The following is a 6,093-nucleotide window of genomic DNA, read 5'->3' on the forward strand; positions in this document are numbered from 1 at the left end:
ACATAGGATTTTAAATACACGTTTATTGGGTGGGGACAGGAGAGTTAGAATATGAATAGGGAATGGGATATTAATATCAGAGAGGTCGGATAGGAAATCAGGATAACAATCATTTATGGGGCATCCAAAAAAATTATGGTTTAAATCTTCCTCATCTAGCTGACATTCGCAAATGGCAGAGTCCCGGACATGGATTCTGAACAGGTGAGAACCATTGCAGCAGTGCCCAATGCGCACTCTGCATATGGAGGATGTCTCAAACTTGTTCAGAATCACTTTGGAAAACCAAGGCTTTTCTGTAACATTTGGTTTCAGTTGGAAAAGATGTTTACCCTTGGCTTGGGAAGAGGCTACCCAATATTCTTGCCATGTGCGAAGTTGCTTCTCCTTCGTCATAACAAGGAGATCACCTAGTGGTAGTAAATTACTATAGGCAGGATCCCCGGAGTGGACCGCCTCTTTTGCTAACGCGTCCACTTTTTCGTTACCGGGAATACCACAATGGCTAGGGATCCAGGACATAACAATACTCTTATTGGATGCCTCTGATATAGAAAGAAGAAATCGAGTTTCCACGCAGAGCTCATCCTCGGGATAAAAGGATGGAGGGGATTTGATTTTTTGTAAGGCACTCAAGGAATCCGACAGGATTAGGAACTTGCTATATTGTGAGCTTAAGGCGTATTTGACAGCTTCTCGGATTGCGATACATTCTGCGGTAAATACAGATGCATTCTTGTGCAATTTGTACAATCTTTGAAAGTTGTTGTCTTCACAATATATAGCCGCACCCGTATGGGTTGCCGAATCTGACCGAGATCCATCAGTGTAGATAATTTTCCAACCTATCCATCTTGACGACCGAATACGGTTGAATGTACACCGGGGCTGTAGGTGGCTTTCGACTCCGAATGTGAGTTCAATACTTGGGGCATAAATAGAAGTTTTAAATGGGAAACGATAAAGGGGAAGAAGGTCTTTAGGATAAATGTTAGATTCGAAAGATTTGTAAAAATGAAAACTGTTGACTAGTAAAGGGGGTGGTTTATGAAACCAAAAAGATGAGGATGTCACGCAGTCAGAGAGAAATTGTACCTTTTTGAGGAGCAGGTTGTTTTTTTGGATAGAGCATTTTAGAAGAAATCTATCCGCCAAGTATTGTCTTCTCATACCAAGTGGGGGATCACAAGCTTCTACTTGTAAAGCGTTAATTGGAGATGACTTCATGGCTCCGACGACTAGTCTCAGACTTTGGGATTGGATCCGGTCAAGTCTTTGGAGATTCTTTTTTGAACAAGGTTCTAAAAGGAACGAGGCATAATCTAGATGGCTCCGGATATACGCAGTATAAAAAAGTCTCTGTATAAAAGGGTGGCTCCCCCACCATACTCGCGAGACTGCTCTTAACGTATTCAATCCGGCTTGACACTTGTTTACTATATGATTTATGTATGAGTTCCATGTAAGATGAGTGTCCAGAATTACTCCCAGGAACTTAATCTGGGACGTAAAAGGTACTATCTCATCCCGTGTTGAATTTTTATGGTTGGGATTTTTCGCTGTCTACAAAAGGTTATGGCATTACTTTTACCAGTCGATAGATCCAAGCCATGTTCCACTAACCAATTCCTGATGTTTCTCATACCTAAATTTAGAGTATTTTCTAGATTATTTGGGTCCTTCCCATATGTATACATGAAGAAGTCGTCCGCGTATTGAAGCAAACTTGTCTCTGAGGGAACAATTCCGCTTATGTCATGCGTATAGATATTGAAGAGAATCGGGCTCAGGACAGAACCCTGAGGTAGTCCCTTGCTCAACTCTCTCTCCACCACAGCATGACCGCGAACACTGATTTCTACCTTTCTGGAGAGAATCAAATTTGCTATAAAGGAAGTGAGTTTTCGCGGGATTCCAATTCGTAGCATTTTAGCTTCTAGAATATGGATAATGACATTGTCATATGCACCACTTATGTCCAGACAGACACCTATAAGAAATTCTTTCTTAGTAAGAGCGGCTCTGATATCAGATGTCAGAACCGACACGCTTTCAATAGTGCTCTTTCTTTTCCTGAATCCAAATTGAGACTCGGGGAGAGTTTTCGAGCTCTCCACAAACCAGTCCAAGCGTTGTCTCACCATATGTTCCGCCACTTTCAACAGTGTGGAGGAGAGGGCTATGGGGCGGTAGGAAGACCCAAAGTTTGGGTCTTTGTTGGGTTTAAGGATAGGGATAATGGATTGGGTTTTCCATGAAGGGGGGATGTTTCCTGATTCAAAGATCATGTTGATCAATGATAGGATGTAGAGAGGGTAGGATCACTGTTATGTTGGATAAAACTATACAGTATACCGTCAATCCCTGGAGCTGAGTCTGTGAGCCGGGTCAGAATAGTCTTCAGTTCATCTAAACTGAAGCTATGATCTAACCAGCTTCTATTTGTAAACTGGTACCAATAGGGAGACTCATTCCAGTTATTTGCGGTCTGCGGGGCTAATTTGTTGGCGAACTCCTCAACCCACCCTAGGTCTCAGGACGTCTCACTGTTGGAGTGAAAGAACCTCTAAATCGACGTATCATGCTCCAAACAGTTGATATAGGCACGTCTCGTGATAAAGAGCAACAGAAGTTTTTCCATCCTTGTCGTTTCTTGTCTCTTAAGAGGCGTTTTGTTTTAGCTTCAACCTGTTTAAAACTCAACAGGTTTTCTAGGCTCATGTTTAAGGAGTAAACTTTAGCTTGCTTTTTCCTTTTCAAAACTGCCTCCGCACATTCGCTATCCCATCATGGGGCAGGGGGGGGTTTACTTCTATTGCCTTTCTCCTTTACAGGGACATGTTTTTCTGCTGCTTCGACGATGCATGATGACAATGCTTCATAGCACTTCACTACATTCTCTTTCGTAGGGGTGGGCAGCTCGTTCACTTTAAGTTCAATGTCGTCAGAGAAGTATCTCCATTTAACTCTTTCTGTAATGTATCTCGGTCTTCGTCTTCCCCCAGGGGATAGGCCACTTTGGCAATATCTATGGCTGGATATGAGGTTGACTACTATAGGGTAATGATCACTACTAATAGTGTCATCCTTAATTGACCATTGCACAGATGGTGCCATTGCAGCGCTGGAGATGGTGAGATCCACTGCACTGGGTCGCTGATTTGGAAGCTGAAGGCGCGTCGCGGAGCCATCATTAAGGACGGATCATCCAAGAGATCAACAATATCTCTTCCCAACCTGTCGCATGTCGGAGCACCCCACAGGGCATGGTGAGCATTAAAGTCACCAAGGATAAGGAACGGAGGGGTCAATTTTTGGAACAAAGATAAAAGTATCGATTTTGAGGGTTTGATGGTTGGGGAGATATACATGGAAGGGATGGTCAAGTCATTAACCTTTGCAGCTGTCACTTGGAAAGGACAGCCATCAGTCTTGACATTAATAGGGATAAAAGGAAGGGAGTTTTTGATGAGGAGGGCAGAGCCACCCTTCCCATCCTCACGATCATCTCGCAGACAGTGGAATCCCCGGAATCTAATAGTAGATCCCGGGACCATCCACGTCTCCGAAATGGCCGCAATTGAAATAGATTCTTCTTGCAATGTATGCAAGAGATCTTCTTTTTTATTTAAAATGCTATGGCTGTTCCACTGCAGAATCCTCATCTGAGGAGCCATGGTGGTGGTTAAGTAGGGAGGTTATATTTAGAAGTTGATGGGCGACGTTGGACGGTATTTGTGGATTGTTTTGAAGGATCGATACTAGAATACTCAATATGGTAGATATAATTGTATTGTTCGATGTTGGGACTGTGCTAGGAAAAGCATTCCCATTAGAACCAGATGGAAGTTGTCCATTCGGGAAATACAGAAGTGAAGGGTCATGATGAGGAACATTAGGTTTGGAAGGTAGTTTTTTTGACCTCGACTTCCTCTCTACTGATTTTTTGTAGGATATTGGCGCGGAGGGCGCGGGCATAACAACATTGACATTTGGTTTTGTCGTTTTAGAGACGATTTCTGCATAGGAAATCGTCGCTTTTCCGAACATTTTAGAGGCTTCAATAAATGAAATGTTTCTGTCAGCCATCGTGTGTTTTATGTTTTGTTGCCTTTTAAGCTCAGGGCACAGCTTGCTGGTGGCAGAGTGGTTACCAGAACAATTGAGGCATTTTATATCTTCTGCCGCCACCGTGCAGGATTCCCCATTGTGTGAGGAGCCACACTTGTAACAGCGCACAAGGGATCTACAGACAGTCTTTGTATGTCCGTACTTACAGCATTTAAAACACTGAATAGTCGGAAATACGTAGAGTTCTACGGAGAGGGACACATTGAAGATGGAAATGTGGGAAGGTAGAGATTTTGAGTCGAAGGTCAAAACCACCGTGCGGGAGGGTTTCCATTCGACTACGTCACCATTACTCGATCTGTAATTCAGTCGTCGAGCCTTGATTACTTTTCCGAATCCATGAGGTACCTCGGCATTCTCCACAATGTCCTGTTCAGACCAGTGCGAAGGGATGCCTTTGGTAACACCTTGTTTAGTTACTAGGAAAGTCGGAATGAAAACGTTATAATTATCTTTTTTAGCTATTTCTGATTTTACAAACGTATTGGCTTCGTTTGCCGTCTTAAACTCCACAGAAATACGGTTACGGCCGACGGACTTGATTCCGTTCCAGGCAGTCCGAATATTGTTTCTATGAAGAAATCGACCGAAGTCAATATCGTACAAGTTGGTTTGGGTGACGCCGTCTACTTGTACTTTTGTTACATGTACGATAAATGGAGCACGATCCATTCCATTGTACATGCGGGATTGGACTTTGGTAGGTGTGGTAATAGGCGATAAAGTGTTTGTGACATCTGGAGTAACTGGGTTTGTAGAAGCAGAGGGTCGGGGGCTAGGTGTTTTGTGTGGGAGGGGGCGGTCTGACTCAGAACTCGATTTCCTCTCCGAATTTATAAGTTTGAGTTTTTTTGATTTAGGCCTTATTGTAACAAATTCGGCGGGATCTGGAACAGTGTCCATTGTACCGCACGACGAATCTGACTGAGATCCATCCGGTGGATCCGGAGGTTTCTCTTTATCGTTCATTTATAACAAATAAAAAAAAAGAAAAGTACAAAATAAGTTGTAAAAACCAAAAAAAATTTTGGCTACACGTGTATGGAAAAAATAATTGTTACCTGGTTATTAGGTTTCGGGACAGAGAACGAAAACAAACACAAACTACTGAAAACACTTAATAATAGATAAAATTGTATGTACACCACTCTTTTTTTAACCCAATTAGTGAATTATTTCGACTTTTTAAGGAAAAAACACAATAATTATTATCTAAGACAAACAAAAACGACCGCCACCACTGTTAGTCATAGACAATTTTCCCTAATATCAATCAATTCAAAACATTAAAAAAAATTAGACGGGTTTATGTTTTCGTGGCTAGAGTCACGGACTCACGGGTCAGAGATCCGAGGTTCAAATCCCATTCTACCACAACTTAATTTCCATTTTCTAGTAGTGAGTTATTTACGGCTAGTTGAAAAAATATATGAATGTTAAACATTAACCAATTTTTATAGTTATAAAATTCTAATATGGTTTCATTTCACATTCATTTATAATTTTTACCAGTGACCGGGTTTTGTCGTGAATAACATTGTCAGACTGGTGATGACTGGCGACTTATTAATATAAGGTTTTTGCAGTTCCATCAAGAAATATCAGTAGAAAAACTCAAACTAAAAGTGAAATAAATGGTTAGCTACAAAGGATAAATAATTATTAAACTCTCTCCAAAATAAATTTTATTATGGCATGATACTTATTTGTCGCATTTCATATTTTTTGGGTATCATAATAAATTATGTAAATTGATAAGAGGTTTTAATATCGTAATTATAATCACGAATCGTAAATAAATATAATAATAATAATCGAAACCCTTCTCGTAAAAACTATTTTTGTAGTTCTTCTGCTTTGTCTTTGCACAACTTGTTATAAAAGAACAAAAAAAATATTTTTTATATAAGTAGGAACTTATGTGATTTTCTTTGAAAATAATATCACAATTAGATGAAGTAC

At 40.8% G+C, this 6,093-nt stretch overlaps 1 long non-coding RNA gene across 1 annotated transcript in view; it reads left to right on the forward strand.

Annotated features, from left to right (window-relative positions):
* The first annotated feature begins 297 nt into the window (after positions 1-297).
* The window catches only part of LOC148278645 (uncharacterized), a 150,830-nt gene continuing 145,034 nt past the window's right edge, over positions 298-6,093 (forward strand). Inside the window, exon 1 of the long non-coding RNA XR_015823127.1 lies at positions 298-1,593. This is a non-coding gene — a long non-coding RNA (uncharacterized LOC148278645). The remainder of the gene's footprint in view (positions 1,594-6,093) is intronic.

The sequence above is a fragment of the Micrasema longulum genome, unplaced genomic scaffold, assembly GCF_059751315.1.
Source record: "Micrasema longulum isolate JH-2025_06_02 unplaced genomic scaffold, ASM5975131v1 h1tg000849l, whole genome shotgun sequence".
Taxonomy (NCBI): domain Eukaryota; kingdom Metazoa; phylum Arthropoda; class Insecta; order Trichoptera; family Brachycentridae; genus Micrasema; species Micrasema longulum.